This window comes from Bos indicus, chromosome 5 (genome assembly GCF_029378745.1).
Source record: "Bos indicus isolate NIAB-ARS_2022 breed Sahiwal x Tharparkar chromosome 5, NIAB-ARS_B.indTharparkar_mat_pri_1.0, whole genome shotgun sequence".
NCBI classification, from domain to species: Eukaryota; Metazoa; Chordata; class Mammalia; order Artiodactyla; family Bovidae; genus Bos; species Bos indicus.
Genome location: NC_091764.1, coordinates 64,691,066 through 64,716,713, shown reverse-complemented (window position 1 = coordinate 64,716,713; position 25,648 = coordinate 64,691,066). Strand labels below are relative to the sequence as shown.

The 25,648-nt window shown below is 40.7% G+C and overlaps 1 protein-coding gene and 1 long non-coding RNA gene across 10 annotated transcripts in view; one reads left to right on the top strand and one right to left on the bottom strand.

Annotated features, from left to right (window-relative positions):
* Window positions 1-25,648, bottom strand: part of ANO4 (anoctamin 4) — a 432,231-nt gene that overhangs the window by 325,549 nt on the left and 81,034 nt on the right. The window contains exon 1 of one of the 9 annotated variants that reach the window (XM_019961156.2): window positions 23,685-24,141. The exons of 5 other annotated variants lie outside the window; for them this stretch is intronic. The gene's annotated coding sequence lies outside the window, so the exon portion shown is untranslated. Of the gene's footprint in view, window positions 1-21,290; window positions 21,312-23,217; window positions 23,622-23,684; window positions 24,142-25,648 lie in introns of those variants that run through there. 3 more of the 9 variants (XM_070789608.1, XM_019961157.2, XM_070789606.1) reach the window with 3 other exon arrangements.
* On the top strand, window positions 18,970-23,222 carry LOC139183155 (uncharacterized). The gene is made up of 3 exons (XR_011566656.1): window positions 18,970-19,123; window positions 19,677-19,863; window positions 22,707-23,222. It is a non-coding gene; the product is annotated as an uncharacterized lncRNA (long non-coding RNA).

Here is a 25,648-nt window from a genome sequence, read left to right as displayed (position 1 = left end):
ATACATAAATAGATATTACAGTAAACCAGTAATAGATCAAACCAGTCAATCCTAAAGCAAATCAACCCTGAATATTCATTGGAAGGACTGATGGTGAAGCGCCAATACTTTGGCCACTGGATATGAAGAACTGACACATTTGAAAAGACCCTGATGCTGGCAAAGATCGAGGGCAGGATGAGAAGGGGGCTACAGAGGTTAATATGGTTGGATGGCATCACCAACTCAATGGACATGAGTTTGAGCAAACTCTGGGAGCTGGTGAAGGACAGGGAAGCCTGGTGTGCTGCAGTCCATGGGGTCGCAAAGAGTCAGACAATTTGGTGACTGAACGACAGCAGTAAAACCCATATTTCATGTATAATTTGCTACTAAGTTAGCTATTTAATAAACTGATTTTAGCTTCATTATAATATTGCTTTGATTCTTCTCAATTATTTTATTTTCAAAATCTCAGATCATATCTAAACCGAGACCACCTAACCAGGCTACACTGAGGCAGGAATTATCCATGATTCCATCTGTTGGAAACCAAGTAATTTAGATACCACAATTACAGCTGGAATGTAAATGGGATTATCTGCCTATTTTAACCTTACCAAGTCAGCAAGTTTTATAAGTATATCCCAGAGTCAGATAATCAAGTACTTTTTACCTTTTTAAAATATTTTAAAGGTCATATACATAAGTATTTAAACATCCAATCATGCCTATTAATTAAATTGTTTTTTTCCCAGATCCTTATATAATAATGACCAAGACAAATTGACAAGTAATCATGTTTAATATCTCTGCCTTGAGAAAACTGTTCCTAAGTCATCCTCCTGCCCCCCCCACCCCCAATAAATATCTAACTTTTTTTCTGTCTCCACAATTAGATATTCTAATCACTATTAAAAAAAATACAGTTGACTTAACAACTGGGTTTAGAGGGCTTAGAACTCTGGAGTTATACCAAGAAAAGATAACAAATCCTCAGTTCTAAGAAGCTTACATTAAAAAGTCCAAAAAAGAAAAATGAGCAGTATTTTAATATGTGCCACCTGAAACTTGAAAATAAGTACATATACAACCTTGCAATGTTCATAGACGATTAAGGGTTGTGTGACAATAACAGTTTCATTTGCTAGATTCCAATTCATCCACTTTTGCCAATAGCCTTTTTTTATTGACCCCACCCTCTTCCTCTTCTTTTATATCCAATCCATCCCCAAGTCATAGTTGATTCTATCTCTACTTGTTTCTTAAAATCCATTCACTTCTAACTTTACTGCCACTCACCTAGTCTGATCTAGTCACTTGACTACTTCATTTCTAGTCAGAATTATTCCCATAGCCTCCTAACCCATATCCAATCCTTGCTTTCTCCAATAGTCAACTCCTTTCCATCACAGAGCTTTTATATATGTTACTCCCTCCATCTAAAAAACTCTTACCTGCTCTGAACTGAAAAATCCTACTCATCTTTCAGATCTTCATGTAAATTCCATTCTGTCAGAGAGGTCTTCCCTGATTCCACAAATTATGCTTCCTTGGGTGTTCTCTCATGTCACTTGCTTCTTATTCACAGCAATGATCACAATTTATAATTATGTTTATTCATGTGTTTACTAATGAACTCTAGGTTCTTTAAGGACAGAAGTTAGACTATCTTTATTCATTCTTGTATGCTCACTGGTTACAGTTTGCCTGGCACACAGTAGGTGCTACGTATTTTTAAATAAATTAATGAATGAAGAAAATACTATACCACTGGTTAGTGCTTCTGCTGCTGCTAAATCGCTTCAGTCGAATCTGACTCTTTGTAACCCCATGGACTGTGTAGCCTACCAGGCTCCTCTGTCCATGGGATTCTCCAGGCAAGAATACTGGAGTGGGTTGCCATGCCCTTCTCCAGGAGATCTTCCTAATTCAGGGATCAAACCTGTGTCTCCTGCAGCTCCTGCATCGTAGGCAGATTCTTTATTGCTGAACCACCAGGGAAGCCTCTGAATAGTGCTAAGACAGGTATATACTTTAAATACTTTGGGAAGACAAAGAACATTGAATGAAGTGGATTTTTTAAATTAAACTGTCTTCTCTTCAAAATCTCAAACTTTTTTCTTAACACCCAGGATCCAATCTGCAAAATCAGTTTCTACATACAAGCTGCACACACAGTTCAAAGCATGATTATTTACTGCAGTATTAACACCAAAACTTTTTTAGTTGTTTATACTTCTATGGTTGTAAATAATTCAATTTTGTCCCCAAAAAACTTTTGTTGGCTGGCATAAATACGTAACACACTCATAATGTTATCTGCTAAAAAATCTTGCAACAATGCCTAAAATATTCTTAAAGTTAATAAATCTGAATTGTATTCTAGATAAAAATGGAATTACATTTATACCATTTTATTTTTATTTTCAAAATATATGTAAACAGGCTTATAAAAATGGATAAATTTGATCCAAATAAGTAAATGCAGTATAGTAAGTGAAGTCCCATGGATTTTGTTAAATATTGAAAATTGTATGTTAAATGCTTGTGGTACCTGCTAATGACCATTTCAGATCCCTAGCTATGTGATGGATACTAATTGTCACTACAGAATTGGCTTTCATCAACCAATGCCAAGTATCAAAATGTTAATATTTAGAATGCAAGATCCAGGACTTGTCAAAGCCAATGATTGTATTATTACAACAAATACTAGTCATAACTCTGAAAGTTCAGAAAATCTAAATAACTTGCTGAGGATCATGGAGAGATTTAAATCCAGATTTGTTAGATTCCAAAGCTCTATACAATAATGATTCCCAGATGGCCAGATTGCAAATGGATCATTTTTGTATGATCTGTTTAGACTACATTCCTACATACCTAGAATATTTAGGGAACTGATCACCACTTATATTCATTCATACTCCTTCTCACACTCTCTTTCTGCCATCACCTCCCCCAAAGCCTCTCAGGCAGTTCTCTTTTGAGGGGACTCACTTTTTAAAGTTATCCCAGAGCATCCTCTGGATACGTGAGAAAAATCCCACAATCCTTGGTCCACCAACATGCAGTTATCTCCTTACAGCTCCCTCTTGCTCTTTGCTCTCACTGAAAGCAGCCTTCAGCTGCTTTCAGGTTTTAGATGTCTATGAGATTCCACAACCTTGTGCCCCCCAAATTCCAGCCAAGGAGCACATGTCAAGATCACTTAGGGTTCCTTTCACTTGGTTTGGAGGGACAGATGAGTACCATCCCCCATTCCATTCTCCCACCCCACCAATATGTTCACCACGGCCCCCAATTTAAATCTCATACATAGAATGAAGCAGACAATTCTGGAATGAGTCTCTGCATGCTCTGAATGGGTAACTGCCATGGGAGAACCTCTTATACTATTCTTAGCCTTTGGGATCGCATGCAAAACTAAGATAGAGCCCCACTTTAATCTCTTATTGTATTTCTGTTGATAAAAATATAGGACAAGGGGAAAAAAATCAGTTTTTAAAAAAAATAAAAACAGATGCTAGCATTCACATTTTGATAAAAGATAAAATTCTGGTCCCGTCCCTCCTGCTTTCCTTTCCTTCATCCGTAACGTACTGTTCTTAGGCATTTTCTCATATGAACTTACAGTCCCTTTAAAATTAGAAGAAAAATAAAGCAGGAACATTAATGTAAATGGACATGATAAATCTAAATGGGTGATGAAATATTCTAAAACTGGTTATATCTCACAAGCTGGTAAATATATTAAAAATTTTTACTGACTTCTGTGTTTGAAATGTCTGAGTTACATACAATACACCTCAATAAATATGTGTGTGAAGCATGCTGAAAAATGCAATGTACCATTAAGAGGCTAACACTGCAAACAGACTTAAGGAGGAAACAAAAGCTTTGTCTTTGTTTTTAAGGATGTGGGGTGGTAGATGGATTTAAGAGTCTGTCATACAGAATGAAGTCAGAAAGAAAAACAAATACTGTATATTAATGCATATATGTGGAATCTAGAAAAATGGTACTGATGAATGTATTTGCAGGGCAGGAGTAGAGATGCAGAGAACAGATGTATGGATATGGGCCTGGGGCGTAGGGAGACGGGCTGAATTGGGAGATTGAGATTGACAAATACACAAGATAGCTAGCTAGTGGGAACCTGGTGTATAGCACAGGGAGCTCAGCTCACTGTTCTGTGATGACCTAGATGGGTGGAAGGGAGATCCAGGAGGGAGGGGATACATGTATATGTATAGCTGATTCACTTCATTATACAGAAGAAACTAACACAACATTGTAAAATAACTATACCAATAAATAACTGTAAAGCAATAATTTTTTTAAAAAGATACTAGGCTGAAAGTGTTTTAGCCTAACAGAGAATCCACGTGAGTAAGAACACATGTGCATGAGCAAGCATCAGAGACATAAACAACTCAACCTGTTCAAGGCTGGAAGGAGTTCACAGGACCTCAAAATAGAAATATGGTCTTCATGTTCTGACTCAAAGAAGTTCCTGGAAATCTTCAGGTGTCTTAAAGGACATCAACACAGTCATTTTCTTAATACGAACCATGACTACTTCAAAACTATCCCCAAACAATCACATAGAAATGAAAACTGTACTGAGTTTATGCAGCACAATAGGTATTATGGATTGGCGGAAAGAACTTTGCACACCAGCAGCAACTCCTCCTCCTCCATCACAGCCACACAAACAACTCCAGTGCCATCGACACCACCATCAAACCCGCTGCCACCAGCAACACACACACACACATACCCCTCTGCTACAAATTCCTAATTTACTTAGCCAATAACAGAGAATTTAACAGAAAAGAGCAGTTACAAAAAATATAGAGGGGACGCAGCCTCTCTGCACAGATTTCCCTTCTTTCTTGGTTCTCTATGGAGCTTGGTGGTCCTGCCAGTGACCCTCCTCCTCCATGTGGCCAAGGCACTGCCAGAACGGAGAGAGAAACCTAGCTCCCCCCAAGATCTGCTCTCCTTCCCAGGCTTACTTCATTACTCTCAAACTGATGCTAACAGCCCTGCTTTGCCTTTTGAAGTGGCACTAAAAATATTTGGTTCTGGAACTCAGTGGGGCATGAGCAAGATCGTATTTCCCAGGTAGGGAGATGGTGGAGAGTTGCAGAAGCAGAATCAACATCCAACATCCCTGAGCAGTAGCTCCTCCCCTGGCCTTGCAGTCCCCCTAAAAGCCCCGCCATGCCTGGTCACATCGAACTCAACTCATTTGAAAACAGATTTGAGGTACTTTAAGAAATACAGACATTCAAACTAGCTTTTAAAATACACATCTTTTAAATTAAAAATTCAAACAAGATAAAGACATGAAAAAATGAAACAAGATTAGTTTCAAGGAAAAAGGAAAATTTAAACTCAAATTCAGCAAAACATTAAATAACTACATAGTTTCAAAGATCTACACAACTGAATCTGTACACCTGAAACTAATATATTGTTAATTATATTTCAACTAAGAATTAAAAATAGATCCTATACTAACATTATTTATTCTTTACTAAATACCTTGCTAGTTGAGAAAACACAGATAAAATATTGAACTTAACCTATGAAAACTATATAAAATTCAGGCTGACTTACTGAATAAATATTTACTATATGCCTAGGATATGTCTATTGTGTGCTAGTTACCATGCATTGTTCTAGGCACCAGGAACACCAGTGAGCAATACACATGAAATCCTCACTTTCTAGTCAACGGAAACAGGTAATATGAAGACAAATGAATAAACTATAGAGTATGTTAGAAGATGGTAAGTACTTTGGAGAAAAGTTAAGCTGCAAGGGGGACAGAGAATATCAAAAAGTGGGAAGTACAAACAGAATGGTTGAGGAAGAACTCTCTGAGAGCCTGGGCAGGGACTTGGAGGTAAGAAGATAGATAAAGCTCAGAAAATAGATAAAGAAGAGTGTTACAGGCATGGGGACTAAAGTGTGCAAAAATCTGGGGCTTCAAAGTGTATCACGACGTGCTGAAGGAGCAGCAAGGAGGCCACTACAGCTGGAGCAGAGTGAAGAAAGCACAAGGTAGGGTGAGGAAATTATTTAGGTCCATGAAAAGTCAATAAAATGTTAAGTTAGAACTGACATGACATGACTTCTGTTTTAACTGGATGACTCCAGACTTCTGTGCTGAGAACACAGTGAAGAAGTCAAGGTCAAATAAGAGAGGCTGCTGCAATGATCCAGTCAAGAGACAACGGTGGCTTTGACCAGGGTGGTGGTGAAGTACACAGTGACAAGTGTCATACTCTGATATGTTCTGAATCTACATTCTTTGCCTAAAGAAGAGACTACCCTTTTATCGTTGAGGTTTTTGCTTTGGGTTAAACAAGTATCAGGCTAAAATTATCTCGGTCATACTATATGGAATAGATTTTGGATTTTCAAACACTTTCACTCATGTATGTCATAAGATTAAAGACAAAAACTTCTGTATCCCCTCCTAAAGTCTTGAGACCCTTAATGAAGTTTTAAGTTGACATCATCATAAATTTACATAGGATTACAAAGAATATAATTTTTGGTAATGTAAACAGCAAACTTTTATTTTTATTTTTTTATTTGAAGATTTAAATTTTTAAATATAAATTTATTTATTCTAATTGGAGGCTAATTACTTTACAATATTGTATTGGTTTTGCCATACATCAACATGAATCCACTACAGGTGTACACGTGTTCCCCATCCTGAACCCCCCTCCCACCTCCCTCCCCATACCATCCCTCTGGGTCATCCCAGTGCACCAGCCCCAAGCATCCTGTATCCTGCGTCAAACCTGGACTGGCGATTCATTTCTTATATGATATTATACATGTTTCAATGCCATTCTCCCAAATCATCCCACCCTCTCCCTCTCCCACAGAGTCCAAAAGAGTGTTCTATACATCTGTGTCTCTTTTGCTGTCTCGCATACAGGGTTATCGTTACCATCTTTCTAAATTCCATATACATGCATTAGTATACTGTATTGGTGTTTTTCCTTCTGGCTTACTTCACTCTGTATAATAGGCTCCAGTTTCATCCACCTCATTAGAACTGATTCAAATGTATTCTTTTTAATGACTGAGTAATACATAACTTCTATTAGCTTTACCACAAGGGGCCCAGACTTCTGGTCAAACAGTCTGGGTTGTCTGTGAGGATGTTTTTGGGTGAAATTAACGTCTGAATGAGTAAAGAAAGCAGTTCATCTTCCTCCCTTCTCTCACCCTACTCCACCATGTGAGGATCTCATCCAATCCATTGAAGATCTGAATAGAACAAAAAAGCTAAGTAAGGGTAAACTCCTTCCTAATAGCCTTGGATTGGGATGTTGGTCTTTTTGGACCATTGGATTTGAACCAAAACACTGACTCCTGAGTCTTGAGCTTGCCAGCTTTGGGACAGAACTTAGCCCACTGGTTCTCCTGGGTCTCAGGCATGCCAACTGTAGATCCTGGGGCTTCTTAGCCTCCATATCCCAAGAGCTAATCCCTTATAATCTCTTATATCTCCTTCCTAGCCCCCACAACCCCCTCTCCCATATGTGGATGTGTATATATGTATGCATGTATGCTATTAGTTTGTTTCTCTAGAGAATCGTCACTAATGTAAACAACACCATCCATTTAAAATATAACCAAGTTCAAGCTCCTATCAACTGGAAATTTTATATAGCTTTTTTTTCCCGTTAACTCTTTTATTCAGTCTACTTCCCCACAGAACTTTATCCCAATGTAGGAGTATTTGTTATGTTGGGAAGTCTTTTTATAGCCCATTCTACCATATCTCTTTGCAAGAAAATGTTTCAGACTGCTGCTTTGTCCGGTGCCCAGGTGGATTCTTGACCCCTGCACAATACACTGAGATGTGGGACATATAAGAAGATGACTTCCTGTCTAAAATGGGCAAAGAGTAACAGTGAAAGGGGAAGTGAGAAATAAGAGCTCAGACATTGGGAACCGATACCCTCAAAACATTCAATGCTTTAAGTGTTCAAATATACCCAGGGATACCTGTTTTAAACCTCTGGAGTGGACTACCCATTTGTCTGATCATTGTAGAATTTTCTGTGTATAATCCTAGCCGAGCTGTTGGGTGTCCCCTCTGCTTGCCATTAGAAATCCGTGGGGGGATGTGAGGGGAGCCTCGGGGAAATGTGTCTGTTACCAACTCAGCTCACTCTGAAGGATGCTAACCCCACCTTTAATTTGACACTTGCTAGGGCACCAAGTCTTTCCTTAATTGGCCACACAGAGTGGCTGCACTCTAGGCCTTATCAGGAAGTACTGCCTCATGTTCCAAGGCAATGAATAGTCTCAAAACCTCAGTTGAGAAAAACAATCACAGGGAAGCCTGCTGGAAGGACAAGGAGTTCACCTAGCTCTCCTATCAGCGGGCCAAATCAGATCCGCAGAGAATAGGGTACCACAACAAAACCTTGCCATGGCTCTTACAAAATTTTGCTTTGAAGCGATGCTATTAACCCAAAAATGTTTTAGGAGAATCAGCCTTACAAAACTTGATTTTAAAAACAAAACACAGTGTACTCTTTATGGAGACTCCTGGGAGAAATTCTCGTCTGATGTTGGTGCCAAGAGTAGTTATAATCATCCTGAGAAGCTGGTTTCTCTGTACTCCTCCAAGTGTTTCCTCTTCCCGCTGGCTCACAGAAAACTTAGAGGCAAAGTTTTGGCCCCTGGAGCTTATGCTTAGGTCATTCTGACACACGATTTAATTCTATTCCTTGTCCCATTTTGTATTCTTAGCAGCCAAAATTCCTTCTGGCATGAGGGAATATACATACAGGTACCTATATATGTTTGATTGAAGACTGTAGGAGAAGGAAGCGACAGAGGATGAGATGGTTGGATGGCATCAACGATTCAATGGACATGAGTTTGAGCGAACTCCTGGATATAGTGAAGGAAGGGAAGCCTGGTGTGCTGCGGTCCATAGGGTCGCAAAGAGTCAGACAGGACTTAGTGACTGAACAACAATGACCTAAATATGTGTACACAGGCTGGAGTTTTGTCCTATAATCTCATGCTCCTTCCACATCCTTTTAGATCTACAGAGCTGCTGCTACTGCTGCTAAGTCGCTTCAGTAGTGTCCAACTCTGTGCGACCCCACAGACGGCAGCCCACCAGGCTCCCCCATCCCTGGGATTCTCCAGGCAAGAATACTGGAGTGGGTTGGCATTTCCCTCTCCAATGCATGAAAGTGAAAAGTGAAAGTGAAGTCATTCAGTTGTGTCCGACTCCTAGCGACCCCATGGACTGCAGCCTACCAGGCTCCTCCATCCATAGGATTTTCCAGGCAAGAGTACTAGAGTGGGATGCCATTGCCTTCTCCTTCTACAGAGCTACTTCCCTTTAAAATATTGCCTATTTTTTTTAATGCTTGGAATCATGAATATGCTATAGACTGTCACATCAAACCAAGGTACCAAGAATATAAGGTACAATCATTTGGGCCTCCAAAAATAATACAAAACTAAACAGGATACAGGAGTATTTAAACAACAAAACAGTAACAAAAATCAAAATCTAATTTTAGGTTTTGATTAACAATTGTTTGAGCTCCTACCTTGTGCTAGACACTAAGCTAGATGTAAAGAATTAAGAAGAAAATAAGAATGGGTCATAATTCAAAAGGACTACTGTGGTTTGTGGAGGAGAGGAATTACAAATGTGTCTGCATGTATATACATACATATACCCACACATGTTGTATCAAAAGTCTATATAGGGTTATAATACAGGGGAATGTTAATGCCATCTCATGCTCAATTATGTATAAAGGATTCATATTGACTGTATTTGTTGAAGGGACTCCTTATCCATTACTTTGACTACTGTAACAATTGAAAAGTTCTTTAATTTCATGACTTACGATGACAAGAGCAGATTAATTCAAGAAAGAATGAACCCACCCAACTCAATGAGGACTGTGCACGGTTTACTGTACAGTTAACTGGAGAATATCGGTCAAATTAAATGCCTTGTTCAGTAGAGACCAAGTCTCTATTCCTGACCAATTTTAATTTCTACTCCTATTGTGTAAATATACCCACAGTCCATGGTAACTGGAGCAGTTTGGGACATGGTTTTCATTCTCAGTTTTGCAGAGGAAATTTACATTCTTATTAGCAGCCTAAAAGCCTCCAAAAGGCAGGGTCTGACAAGAGGTTGGGATCCATAAAATTTTTTTCATGATTGTATTTTCAGTTTTTGGACATAACACCATGTGATTTACAGAAATATAATATTTAGAATGAATAGCTCTGCAAAGATAACTCTCAAAGATAAGGAACTAGTCTTAACTCTGAAACATATTATAACCTTTAGCTAATGGAGAAGAATACCAAGGTTTTAGAAACAACTCTCTTTAGCTAAAAGCCCTTGAATTAAATGTTAGGCAATTTATTATGTTCAGCCACATTTCATTCATTTCTCCCCAGACTCCCAAGGTTCATGATCTGTGGGTCCTTTTCTGTGCCCCCAATTTGTCCCTCTCCCATGTCAATCCAGTCTGGCAATTTCTTATTATCAGGGTCCTGATTATTCTTTGCTGAAAATTCTCAGGCTGTGAAATTGCTTAAAGTTAAATTTTAGTGTAGACTCTTTATCAATTTTATTGCTCAGGAAAGTAGACACCATTCATATACTTTCAATTAACCCTATTTAACACAGCCTCAGACACAGTAAGGCAATTCTGGGAATTCACTATTGAATCATTTCACACATTCCAGTGTGGTTTGCAAGCATACAGATGTACAGTAGTTCACCCTGACAGAGGTCACGGTGGCCCACTCAGCAATCAGTTGCACTGACTGCTCGTGCTGAAGTAGCCCTCGCCAGCTAGTCTTTCCTTATCTTCCTTTAAAATATTCTGTGCTTGAATCTTGCAGCTCCAGTGTGGAGACAGATCCACCTCTCACCACCTCAAAGGCCACTCCTCGGCCCATCGGCTCCTCTCTTCTGGACTTCTCCACCAGTCCCCTCACTGATCTATTTCCACCCTGACTCCCCACTGTGTTCTCCATGCAGCAGCAAGTGAGATCCTTTCAAGGTTGCCACTCTTCTACTCAAAACACTGCCCGGCTTCCCATCTCACCCTGATAAAGTCTAACATCTACCATGACCTCTGGCTCCCAGCCTCATTCTCCTGTCCCACTGCTCCAGGCCTCGTGTTTTCCTCCCTATTTTTTGTTCATGCCACACACAGTCCCTACTCAGGGCCAGTCCACTGGCTGTGTCCTCTGCTTGGATACCCTTTTCTCATATATCCCCTGGCTTGCTTCTTTCACTCTGCTCAACCATCACGTTGCTGACAGGACCATTCTGACCAGCATACTCCACACCACTCTCCCTTCCTTCATACTGCTTCATTGCACTTACCACTGCCTGCCACATTTTATTGATCAGCTTCTTTGCAGGTCTCCTGTGTAACCTCTTTGGAAGCAGGGAGCATATCTACGTTATATACTGCTGTATCCCTGAAGCCAAGAACAGAGCCTGGCCTACATGCAATCATAATGAGTAATTGTTGAATGAATCTCACATAAGGTTCCTCTGTCATGCCTCACGCCACTGACCCAGTTTAAACTAGTTTTACTGGGCTGACTGTTACAATCTCTGTACTAGTAGTCCTCATTGTATGCACACGCCCTTCCTCCCCACTTGACTCCTACTAGAGTGACGGGAATCTGCACTCTGACCTTGACTTTTTCCTGCTCAGAGTTTTCTCCAATAACTATAGAAAATAGCAAAATCTCCTTAGCATGTCATATTAAGCCTTTTGAGATCTGGCACCCACCTACTTGCCAAGCCTCATCTCCTACTCTGGCCCCATAGGCTCAATTACTTGCAGATCAAGTTATGCCACATTGTCTTCACACTGGCTCACTTCTCTGCCTGGAGCAGCCCCCTCTGCTTTGCCCACCTGGAAGCAGCTCATCTAAGTGGTCTCAGTTCAGATGAGAATCCTCAGGGAAGCCTTCTCTGATTGGCCCAAGACAGCCCTAAACCCTCCCCTCTATGCTCCAACTCTACCATGCACAGGTTTTCAAGCAAGCACACTGCCACAGTATCATTATAATTATTTGTTTTCAGGTCAGTCTCCCAGTGAACGTTGAAAACCCCCTGATGAAAGGAACCACGTCTTGTTAATATTCATATTCCTAAATGCTTGGCCTACAGTAAGTGCTCATTAAATGTCTCCTGAGTTAGTTAATAGATAAATGAGCTAATGGAAGAATGTAAAAAGGACACTGTGCGAAAGGATCAGAGTAACTGGTCCTCTGAATTTCTGAGTGTGAAATTCAATTGCAAATTTAAAACAAATACATTTTCATGGTTAAACCAACAATTCAAAATATGAGGTTTGAAAAAAGGAACAAAAAAGCAATCACATCTATATGGATTTTTAAATATTTTTCCCCAGGTAATTTATTCAGTCTACAGTGCTCAATGAACACTCCCATTCCTTTCTCATCTCTCAATACTTCTGGAAATATATGAAGACTAGTAAGGACTTATCATAATACCATATCAAATAATTTATTCAAAGAAAAGATACTACTGATACATGTGAAGAATGTTAAAACACTACTGAGCTTCACAAAAGAAGATCTGAATAAATGGGAACCTATACCCCATTTGAGGACAGAATTTATTCAATTTCATAAAATACTTTCCTTAATCTATAAACTTAATTCAACCCTCCCCCTAAAACATGATTTTTAAAGAACCAAACTATTTTCAAAGTTCATATAGAAAAAAGAATGTAAGAAGACACAAGAAAATCCTAGAAGAAAAAAAATATTAATAAAAGAAGACTAGCCATCCGAGATATTAAACCATAGAAAACTAAAAGAAATTAACACAGTGCAGTTATCCAACAAACTGAAGTCAACAAAACAGAGCAAACTCTCCAAAAATAGCTCTAACTGCAGAGGGGACTAAATACAGGATGTTACCCTTTCCTTCCACTTTCACCCCGGTTGAAGTAAAAATCATCTCTCTCAAGAACCATCACAGTAAAAGCAAGGGAAAGACATCATTCAAGAAATGTTTGGAGAGAAGTGGGTAGTTATTGAAGAAAAATAAATTCATATTTCTATTTCATTACTACAGCAAAATAAGTTTGAACCAAAGAAATACATGAAAATAAAATCTTCATAGAAGTCCAACAAGACATTATTGAAGAATCAATTTTACGATCCAAGAGTGGGTTAGGCTTTTTTGATTATCATACAAAATCCAGAAAGAAAGAAACATATGACAACTTTAACTGTATAAAAACAAAGCTTTTATGCCCAAAATGTCATAGACAATATCAAAAGATAAATGGCAGAACAGCAGGAACCATTTAGGGGAAAATCATATCAGAAAATGTTAATTTCTTTTATAAAGAGTTCCTAAAATTTAAGGTCAAAACTCAAATCTTAAAAGTAAGCTTGCAAAGGGCACAGAAGAGAAAGATATGAAGATGTCACACGAAAAGATACTCAAATTAAACTATGAGATGCTACTATTCCCCGGCAGATTAAAGTCAACAACAATTTGGTAAGAGCTCTTAAAATTTTCAACTCACAAGTCCTGTGACCCAGCATTCCACTATTAGAAATATTTCTTACATACTTCCTGGCATATGACTACTCTCCTCTAACCACCCTGCCCCCATCTCCACCAGTCCCCTTTCCTTGGTTGTTCTCTCCAGGAAACTGCAAGTCACAGCGCAGCAGTAGCTTGTCTAGACCATAGTCCATCTGAAGAGCCATCATTCCTAAACCCTCTAGAATATCAAGAGTCAAAGGAATGTAATCATATTTGCTTCCATCCTGTGCTTTTCTCTTCAATCTCATCTTTTTCTTTTTGTGACAGAAAGTTGCTTCCTGTGTCTAGTAGATCTTCCTCCCACTGACCCCTTTGGCCAAGTGGGCCTTCAGTTCTCCTGTTCATATGTCTCTTTGATTCATTTATGATCCAAGTGAATTTTAAATCACAATAAGCCTCTCAGAGACTGAGAACAAAACCTGTGAGATCCATCCAAAAAACTCCAATGTGAAATCATTAATCACAAACGTGAAGAAGAAAGCACAATCTGAATTATTAAAGAAAAGTTCTGCTGGGCCGGTAAATATATATGTGAGAATTTCTCCAAATTCCTAACAGCAGAGAGGCAATGATAATAATGAGCTAACAACTGTTAGGCTGTGTGACTATCTTATAGCCACTGTGCTAAGTACTTTCCAAGTACTCTCTCATTTAACTCAGCCACTCTATAAAAGAGAGAATATTAGTTAACCCCCTTTTTATAACTGATGACAATGACATACAAAGAGAGTAAGTAACTGGGACTTTCCTGGTGATCCACTAGTTAAGACTCCATGCTTCCACTGCAGGGGGTGCAGGTTCGATCCCTGGTCAGGAAACTAAGATTCTGCATGCAGTGCAGCCAAAAACAAAGAAAATTTCTTGAACTGAATGAAAATTAAAATACAACATATCAATTTAGAAAGAGACTAAGTAACTTGCTCAAGATCCAAAGGCAAGCAACTAGCAGGGCCAGAATGGGAACCAGACTGCCCCAGAGCAGCTCTGAACCACCAGAAGATATTTTGCTTTAAATCCTAATTTTTTTAGAAGGTAGAAAGTATTGATTGGACGCTTGCTTGGAATAGAATGGAACACTGATACTGAATTCAAGATCACACAGAATATAGAGTGGGAATTTTTAGAAATCCATAAATACTGCTTTTTGTTTCAAGTCATTATTTCCATTAACCAATTCACACAGATGTTCCACATTAGGCAGCACCTGTTTCTGGAAGCGTTGCTCATTGACACACATATGTCTCACAGGCTTTATCCTCTTTCCCAAACTGAAATTCCTTGCTAAATTCCCTGTGTGTTCATTTCAGTTCACTCCCATCTCCCTCTCCTAATGAGTTATGCTCACTGGTGATGGCCACCATTTCTCTGTCTCCCACAGTCCCATAAGCTCACACTCTGTCTCCAAGAACAGCCTAATTCACTCCCCTCAGATTCTGGTGAGAGAGAGATCTCTTCCTATCCCATACTGTTCCTTTAAATTCTGACAATTTTACCCTTCAGAAACACACTCATATGAGCTTTGATGTCTACAGTACTTTTCCTTTAAGTCAGATCAAAAACTGAATTCCTGCTTTTAACTTTTGTTCACAGCACTCCAATGGTTTCAACAGTTGCACTTACGTAGCAAGAAAAAAAAATTTGTTTTATTTATGATAGACTCGTCAGAAAGCAAATATAAAAACAAGAGGCTGAAAACAATAAATGAAGAAAATGATTCAAACATAACAAATAAGTTAAATAAATCAAAAGAAAGCCAAATGTAAACAAAATATTCATTTTTTTCCCCATAGTGCTTATCGCCATCTGACATGCTTTGTATGGGCCAAAATAATCTGTTTCCTCCTCACCTCCTACCACAATGTTTTCTCCATGAAGACAAGATGTTGACCATTTTGCCTGTTTCTTCAGTGCCCAGAACTGAGTCAGGAGCATAGTATTATAAATGTTCAGCATGCATGTCAGTCACTCAGCCATGTTTGACTCTTTGTGACACCATGCCAGGCTGCTCTGTCCATGGAATTCTCCAGGCAACAATACTGGAGAGGGTTGCCATTCCCTTCTCCAGGGGATCTTCCTGACCCAGGGATTGAACTTGATTCTCCCACATTGATGGCAGATTCTTTACCTTATGAGCCACTAAGGAAGCCCATAAACGCTCAGTAGTCCTCGTTAAATGACTGAGTGAGTGAATGAAGCTATTCTAGCTTATCATCTCTCACTCCGTAAACAAGATTTGCTTTTATACTCTGGCCAAGATATTTAGAGATCCTCCTCAATCTTTTTTAGGTTACTTTCAAGATGGAGAGTCATCTGATCATATCCAATTCTGAGATGTACAAAACTTAACTACTCACCACTTCCTAAACATATGTTTCCTGAATCTTAAAAAAAAAAAAGGAGGGAAGACACGGCAGAAATTATACTTTAGGGATGAACTAACACAAAATTTTCTAAGCCACTTTTTCACCTACATGAAATTAGTTCATGCATGCCTCTACCCACTGGTTCATAAGATGATGATTATCAGTTTAGTTCAGTTGCTCAGTCATGTCCAACTCTTTGTGACCATATGGACTATAGCACGCCAGGCTTCCCTGTCCATCACCAACTCCCAGAGCTTGTTCAAACTCATGTCCATTGAGTCAGTGATGCCATCCAACCATCTCATCCTCTGTCATCCCCTTCTCCTCCCGCCTTCAATCTTTCCCAGCATCAGGGTAAGATGAATGTATTCTTTGTAAATAGCACAAGGCTAATCACCAAAGAAAAAAGCCATAAATTATTAGCAATAAAGCACCAAAGGGCCTACGGGGTTCTTTACACTCTGGACAGTGTGTTAACAGGCACTTCAGTGACCTCGGTCCTCAACTCTCTCTAGGTCTAAAACTGATTGATTTAGGTTAGATTTCCCAGCTTCATTTCCTTGTGATGACTTTGAATGTCAAACTATACCCTCAAGGGCAAAAGGGGTGGGTGAGAAACACATGTCTTATGCTAAGCAACTGCATTTCTCCCCTGCTGAATACAGACTTTTGACTTAATTAAACCCAAGGAGAGACTCCAAACAAATTTCTAACTGTCTTTTTCTAGACTCTATTATCTCCCAACTTACAGAAGTTCATCAACTGCCACTCAGATCTTCTGATACCACTGCCATCTCCCCCACCCAAAAGTTCCTCATCCTGTTCTGCATTTTCTACTCCCCTCCGTACAGGCCCATCCCACTCCCTTTACCTTCCAACCAAAGCTACCTCATTGTTGACCCACCATCACATCTCTAAGTTCTTACTCAAGCCAGCCCCTCTGCCTAAAATGACCTTTCTACTTCCGTCATGTCTGAAGTCTACAGCCTACTAGACTCTGTCTGCCTTGTAACCAGGTCACAGAATAAGTTTTCACTAGTTTGTGGCTTTTTGGAGGACAGGAATTACACTGCTTTTTTTTTTTCTTTAAAACTTTCATTCCTGGGGACCTGACACAAGGCTCTGCTTAGAGAAGACACTTAATAAATTCTTACTGTTTATTGAAACTCACTGGGAGGCAGAAACATTTTCTGGGATTTCACATAGAATTTCTAATGGATTACACAGGATGGCTGCCAGTCTCTTTATCCTTCTCAGTACAATTCATACAGTCACATTATTTTGAAAAATTAAGTTTTCCATACAGAGCAGCCATTGCCAATACCAGCACCCTAGGTTTTCTATGGTGATTCTCGATCTGTTTGCTCAAGAATTATTGTTATTGCTCAGTCCCTGACTCAAGAATTACTGGATATCTGCTATTCAGCAGTCACTCTCCTGGGCCTTAGGGTATAGAGATGAAAATATGGTCCATGCCTCAAGGAACAAACTGTCTACTTGGGAGAGACACAAGTAGACAAGGAATTATAATAATAGTTTATAAAGTCCTATGAGGTCTATCGGAGAAGGCAATGGCACCCCACTCCAGTACTCTTGCCTGGAAAATCCCATGGATGGAGGAGCTTACTGGGCTGTGGTCCATGGGGTCGCTAGGAGTCGGACATGACTGAGTGACTTCTCTTTCACTTTTCACTTTCATGCATTGGAGAAGGCAATGGCAACCCACTCCAGTGTTCTTGCCTGGAGAATCCCAGGGACGGGGGAGCCTGATGGGCTGCTGTCTATGGGGTCGCACAGAGTTGGACATGACTGCAGTGACTTAGCAGCAGTAGCAGCATGATGTCTATATCAAGTCCTACGAGGTATGTAAGAAGACAGACAGGGTCTACCTAGCTCAGCTTTGGGCACAAGGCTCAGTAAAAGTGGTAAGTGTCAAAAAATTTCCATGGGAGATGTTGTCTGAGATTGTCCTGAAAGTTAGTCTCAGGAGAAATAGCATGTGCAAAGGCACAGAGGCAAGTGAGAGCTCCTTACTTCGGAGCACTACAAATGTTTTGGTATTTCTGGAATGTTCTAGGGGAGTTGCAGAATAAGAAGCAATGGCTGTACATTATAACAGGCCTAGTATACAAGGCTAAGGAGTTTGGTCTTTAACCTACAGTTAGTTCCATGGACACTGTGCTATCCAGACTATGAATTTACAATTCCAGGAAATCAGGCTAGTTTTGCCAAAAAATGGAACAGTCATCTTGGTGAATCCCAACAACAGCACAAACAAGTTCAGCTAATTAATCTCTTTTGTTGAATCAGGTAACAAAAATCACAAGCTAAAAATACTATTTTGGAAAATGGTAAAGATATACCTTGCAATGACAGCAAAGGTGCTTTTTTATGAGAAGAACTTCTCAGTGGAATAATCACAGGAATGAACTGCCCAGGCAAACTGTTTCTCAACTTGGGCTCTTTCAGAAACGGTTATGAAACAGTAAGCAGGCCACTGGCTGAAAAAGTCAAGAGATGATGAACTCCATGAAGCATCACTAAACTGAATGCCCTCAGAACAATGGCAGCATCCAGCTGTGTCACCAGGAGGTCCCCACTGCCTGGCACTAGGGTGGACACGTCAGGTGCTCAATGAATATTGGAGTAAATAAATAGACAAAGGAACTGATCCGTAAACAACACCCCCTCAACTGAACAGAAACAGCTGAAGCCCAGGGGGTGGGAAATCAAGCATAATATTTTTAGAATTCTTGAAACGTTCTTAAGAAAAGCAGTTTCAATATAAAAAATGCATTTCCGCACAAGCATAAACACGTGACCATAAACAGTTGCTTGATGTGACTCACTCTGACTGGCACAGCCACGTAATCTGCATGAAATAACCCCAGAAATAATGGACAGCAGTGAGTTAGATGTCACAAAGCAGTTTTGTGAGCAAAGAATAACACAGTAAGTATCAGCTGTGTATCGTGGAAGGGGCCCCGCACCAGGAGTGGAGCTGGTGTCTCAGTAAATCTATCCACATTGACTCAACTGTCTTGCCCAGGTGTTGACCGGATCTCTCCTGTGGTAGTGACTTAACTTCCCGGGACTTTAGCTTTCTTATCTATGAAACCAGATGGTAGGTAAGATACTCCTCAAGGTCCCTTTTGATGACAAGGAGAGGTACTTCAAGGTGTCCCCGGGGCAGCAGGTAGTCGCCATACCCACATAAGCCCTGATCATGAAGGATCAACATCAGCACATGTTTCTGAGTAACTCTGATGATCGTGTCACTGTCATGACATGCTGGGGTCTTGTAGGGTTGAGGGAAGGCACAGCTCATTCCCCATCCCCCAGGAATGTCTCATCTGGGTCAATTGCCTTAGAAATCACCCATCTAGTTAAAAAACAGAGCTGGAACAACAGTTCATGATTTTTAAGTGATTGGGAGAGCCCTCAGATTATCTGCGGCTTCCCTGGTGGCTCAGACAGTAAAGAATCTGCCTACAATGTGGCAGACCTGAGTTTGATCCCTGGGTCAGGAAGACCCCCTAGAGAAGGGGACAGCTACCCACTCCAGTATTCTTGCCTGGGAACTCCCATGGACAGAGGAGCCTAGCAGACTACAGCCTGTGGGGTCACAAAGAGTCAGACACAACTGAGCAACTAACATTTTCACTTTCACTTTTCAGATTATCTGGTTCTCCAAGCCCAATTATGAGTTTGAGTCTGACAGCCAGTTCGTGGCTGAGACCAGACAGGCACTTGGGGTCCTGAAGACATCCTGCTGGGACTGCCCGTGGTCTCTAATGGTGTCCAGACACTGTTCCCTCTCTGACACTCACAGGAGGTCCCCAGTGGGAGACCAATGGGAAAAATGTAAGTGAATTCCTGCTGTATGACAATATGTCTGCTTCCTATAAGAATGGCTGCAAGCCAAAAGGTCACTCAGCAGATGCCTAGTTAAGGGTCAGAGATTTCTATTAGAGAACAGGCCCACCAACCCTGTCATTATGTATTTTTAACAGTTTCTTGACTCTTCAGACTTAAAGGCCAGCAGCCAGAGTAGAGAATTCATGCTAAGTATGGGGAGGAATTTTTCCCCTTTCATCTTACATTATTTTCAGGCTGTGATTTGACTCTCCTCCAAAATTCTGCCAACTCCCTTTACTACCCAAGAGATATAACTTGCAACATAAACATTTATGACAGTGTGGGTAGATTATTAAGCTCCTAAGTACATGGTTTTTTTTCTGCAAAGCTGACCTAGTGACTATAGTCCTAGATGAATTTAGAAGGGAGACAGATCAAAAATGCAGTCTTCAACACAGCTCATGAAGAATCTCTCCTCTTTTATGCAATCTCTCTGAGTTGCCAATTGACTAGCAAGTTCCTTTCAAAGTAGATCACCATAGCTGGTGTTGGAAGTGGTTTTGAATCTCTGTTAAAAAATGGTTCTCCCTCTAAGCAGCTTTATGTGGGAGTTATATGTTCTTTTTACTCTTTAAAAAAAGGGGGGGGGCTCATGGAGAGATGGTAAAAGAATATGTCACCTTAATTATATTTTAAAAAGCCACAGGAAAATTCAGCTAACATCCTTAATGATATAGTTCATTCAATTTCCAAGAAATCACAATCAAGTGATTTTATTTTGTATCATCCATAAACGCCCCCTCTTTACCAAAAGACCTTTTAAGTAGTAAACATGTCAAGATTTGAGGGCATTCCAACCTAGACAAATCTAGAATGTCATTAATTAAAATGCAAAAGTGATTCTATTTCTGGTCCTAGTAATCAACTATGGAAAGTAGTTTCAATGACAAGAAGGCCTACAGACACATGTGGTTATAGTTATACTAACAGGGACAATTTCTTCTCTCAGTTACATGATTACAGGTTGAGCACAAGAGTTTGGTTACTGGAAGAGAAGCTGTCAACCAACTCTTCATTAATCAAACAATCGTTATTGAGTTTACAGGTGGACACATAATGTGTGTCCATGCATAGAAACATAAAGCAGAAGCGGGAAAGAAAGCAGAAAGATAAAAAATGGAAAATACTGACTCAGAATATAAGCTATAGGTTTCAAATTAGATCATCATCAAAAGAAACAGTAAAAGCACTGTTTTAATGACTTGTATGAGTAACTGTATCTACATCTATCTAGGTGTTTCTAGACCCATTTCAAATAAATACAGTTTGCTAGGGTTGCAAGCAAAATTGGTTGCAAGACATAGCAGCTAAACAAAAACACACACACACAAAATGTTGCAGTGACTACATCACACCAAGAGGCTAAGAGTTACCGGCTCCATTCAGCACAGCTTTTACCAGTGTTTCCTGCAGTGGTTGTATATGCTGCCTTCAGGGACCCTGCAAAAGAATTAACCTAACTTCATGCTCTGAGACAAGCAAATACAAAGAATGCACTCTCCCAATTCAGAGAAATTCCCAAAGGCATTATCTGGAGGAGGGGTGTGGAATCATTGGGGAAATCCCTACCAAAAAAAACAAAAAAACAAAAAACCTAGCTGGAGAATGCAAAGCGGAGCCTCAGAAATGTTTCTCCTCTCCTCTAAATGAGCATGCTACAAATATGGAAAATATGTACACAACAAGTAAACAATACACTTGTGAATATGCTACACAGATACAATTCTGATGGCACAGATGAATATTCTGCTCAGTAAAATGAAGAACGCCCACAGCATTCTCTCTCAAAGCTAATGTTGCTACTAATTAAAACAAAAGATTTCTAAATGCATCTGAAATGGCCTGTCTTGTGAAATGCAGGGTCTATTTCCAAGACACCCAAGCTGACTCTATAACTCTTTCCATCTTGATGAATACATCAAGTTGAGTTGCCAAGCACCTGATAAAAATCCTTGCAATTGGAGGGGAAATAATTAAGCAAAGTAAGAAAACACCAGTAGAGTTGAAAGTCAACAACTAAACATTAGAATCAAAGGAAGCAGAGAAGTCAGCCAGTTAAATGACAACATTTCTCCCAGCCATAACTAAGTGTAGGGAGGTATGGATATTAGAAAGCTAATGCAAACAATGATGAAAGTATTTCAAGCATTATTTAATGATTCAGAGGTTACAGTATGCAAGGATCCTAATTTGTTGCTGTTATCCTATTTGCTGGTTTCACTGTGAAGCTGGGATATAATGTAAACATCTATAAATTCTTGTTCTTTGTTTTAATATATGCTTTCATGTATTTAAAGAACCCTCCACCAAAACCAACCAAATGTACCTAGGGAATAAGATAAAAGCATATGTCTGATGTCATCACCACTATTTTAAGACAAATCCACACTGAGGGTAGAAATAAAAGTGGTGAGAAAGAGCAAGCCAGTCAAGCAACTTTCCGTTCCAAACTCCCAATCAACAGGGAGAAAGACCAGAAATTTCACCCCACATTTCCCCCTCCCTAGAGTTAAGTGAACCACAATCAGAAAACCCACACAAAATCAAGTAAGATAACCCATCTCCAGTCCAAGACTGGAAAATAAGGAGCAGAATGAGAACTGCAAAGCTTATTCTTTGGAATGCTGCGGTGACCAAAATAATCCAAGACACCTGCTACCAAAAAAAAAAAAAAAAAAAAAAACGACCAGACAGACATCTCCCTATGAGAAGAGACTCCCCTTTAATGCCAGGTTCCACAAGATAGAGCTGTACTTTGTGTTCACGATGTGTTTCCTTTGGACTTCCAGGGGCTGACAATAATTGACCCGAAGCTGTGGTGCCGGAGCCACCAGCCTCAGAGACCAGGTGAAAAATCAGAACACGAATCTAAGAGTAAATGCCCTGCAACAAAACAGCTGGCCTGATGTCAGCGCAACACGCACGTTCTTCCTTCCAACCCTGCTTATATTCCGTGAGCAAAGTCTAACCATTCTAACAGCCTCCAAGCCTTTTATCTACCAAGAGGAAGATTGAAACTATGTTGTCAACTCAAAAAAAAACGTGCCTCTTCTCACTGCCCCACCACCCTGGGAAGAGGATGGGAAGAGACCCGTCTGCAGAACAGGCACCCTGAAATTCCAAAGGGAAAAAGCAATGAGGTCATGCCGTCTACTCCGTTCGCCGGCACAGGGGTCCTCCCGCCGCCGCCAATGTTACCACCCGAGTTGTAAAGCCCACGAGAAAGACGCAGGGCTGGTGTGGACCCACAGGCAGGTGCTTAAGGCGCCGCTGCCCCCAGCCGACTCCGACATAACTCACACGTGTGCCGTCGTCTCCGGGAAAGATGGAACAGTTCGCTAGGTGGGCCGATCAGCCCGGCCCTTCCGGATTCGGAGAGAGTGCACCTGAGCACGCCGAGGGTTCATCTCGCCCCCAGATTTGTCCGTCGCCCTCCCCGGATCCCCTGCACACTGCTGCAGTTTACCATCATGCTCGCATCTCCCTGGCTGCCGCTTCAAGGACAAAGAGAGAGTGCTTATGTTTCCATCACAGCCGAAGAGCTCCGTTTATGGAAACAATTAAACAAAACAAAAAGACAAACAAGCCAGACAAACGACCCTCCAGCATTTTCAACAGCTGGATCCCCACTCCCCACCCCCAGACATGGACCCAAGAACACTAGAGAAACGCAGAGAGAAGGTCACTAAGCTTAGCTAGGAAGCGAGCGAGCTAGCTAAGCGTTCACTTCACTGCAGCAGGGCTGCTCATTGAATGCAAGCACTTACCATAAAAATAGAAAGAGTCAACAGAAGGAGAAGGGATCCTTCCTCAGAGTCTTAGACAGAAAGAAATCCACCGCGGAGATCTAGGCAACGGATGAGGCCAACAAAGTGATGAAAGACGAGAAAACCAACATACACAAGTCCTTCTCAGCCTCCCCCACCCCGGGCCCGCATGCAGTTGTTTGTGCTGTAAAAGCCCTGAGAAGTCGGGAACAGGACTCTCCCGAGGGCGAGCTGGAGCGCGATCAGCCTGGTGGATTTCAGAGCATCACGCCCAGGGCTCTCCTCCCCGCCACCGGGGCAGGGGCGGCGAGGTGGGGGGAGGCTGAGCACAAGGCCGGGGTCGGAAGGTGAAGAGAGAGATGGGAAGGCACCTCTTTGGAGTGTGAGGAACTACCGGCTAGAATATCAGAATTCCCCATCAGTTATTGCCAGCGACCAATCAGCCCAGCCAGGGGGCCGTGTCAGTGTGACAAGAGAGCAGTGGATAACAGCCCGTTCTCAGCGAGGCAGGACAGCCCCCTGCCTCCACCAGAGTTGGGCAGGATTGGCATCTTCTCCTCCTCTGCCCCGTTGCTGATAATATTTGCTTTGTTTTTAAAAATAAGACCCAAAGCCCCATAGTTATACCAACCAATCAGGAAGTTTGCTTAAGCATCCCACAGCATCTCTGCAAGAAGCCAGCCTTGAAACCCATCCTAAATGATAACTAACGGCATCTCACAGACCAGACAGCCCTGATGATGTGAGCACAGAAGTCACCATGAGTACGATGATGACACGCTGGACCATGAACTGCCTCATGCCCAAGACACAGGATGAAATACCAGGGACCTGGATCCCAGGTTCACAAGTGAGACTTTTAGACAGAAATGGGTTAAAGGTCTCTCTAAAATCTTCTCAGTTTTGATAAATTTTCTAATATAATATATAGATAGAAGTACTTATTAGAGACAGTTTATAAAGATAGTGACATTTCTTTTTGAGGTTTCTTATATCATCTATAAGACAGAATGCGTGGATTTGGGTAAAAATACCTGTATAATGATGAGATGGTTGGATGGCATCATGACTTGATGGACATGAGTTTAAGTAAGCTCCAGGAGTTGCTGATGGACAGGGAAGCCTGGCGTGCTGCAGCCCATGGGGTTGCAAAGAGTCAGACATGACCGAGTGACTGAACTGACCTGTACAATAGTTCATAGGCACACAAAAGTTTGAAAAACTCTGAGCTAGACTAATAAAACAGGCAAATGAGTGAATTCTGTAGTACTGACTAACAAGTAAAGGATATTATACTTTTTATGCCTGCCTTTCTTCCCATTCTATTTTAATATTGAACTGTAAACTCAGTTTATATGTACTCATTCAGTTTTGGCTACGCATGCGTGCCTGCTAAGTCACTTCCGTCATGTATGACTCTCGAGACTCTATGTCTGTGGTGATTAAATTAAATTGGGGTGTTGGTTCTAGAGTTAAATGCCAGTTGAATTGGATCCCACAGTAAAACTTCAGAACTGTTTAACTTGGGGAAACTGTCTTGGTTCATCTTTTTATCTTTGCAAGAAATATTAGCTCTTTGTACTAGCCAAGAGTTAACAGGAAGACACAAATGTGGCTGGGTTGGTTTGTTTTCAGGTGGTGTACATGATAGAGTCTTTAATTTTATGTCAGCTTTTTCCTACAACTTAAAGGATCATTTGGACATTGTGTTGCAATCTGAACCCAGACTCAAGCTAGCTTTGGGAAGCCTGAATACTGCCAAGTAAAAGGAAGCACTATGGATGGGAGAGGGGTTTGGAAAAGAATGGATACATGTATGTGCAAGGCTGAGTCCCTTTGCTATTCACCTGGAACTACCACAACATAGTTAATTGGCTATACCCCAATATAAAATCGGAGAAGGCAACGGTACCCCACTCCAGCACTCTTTCCTGGAAAATCTCAAGGACAGAGGAGCCTGGTGG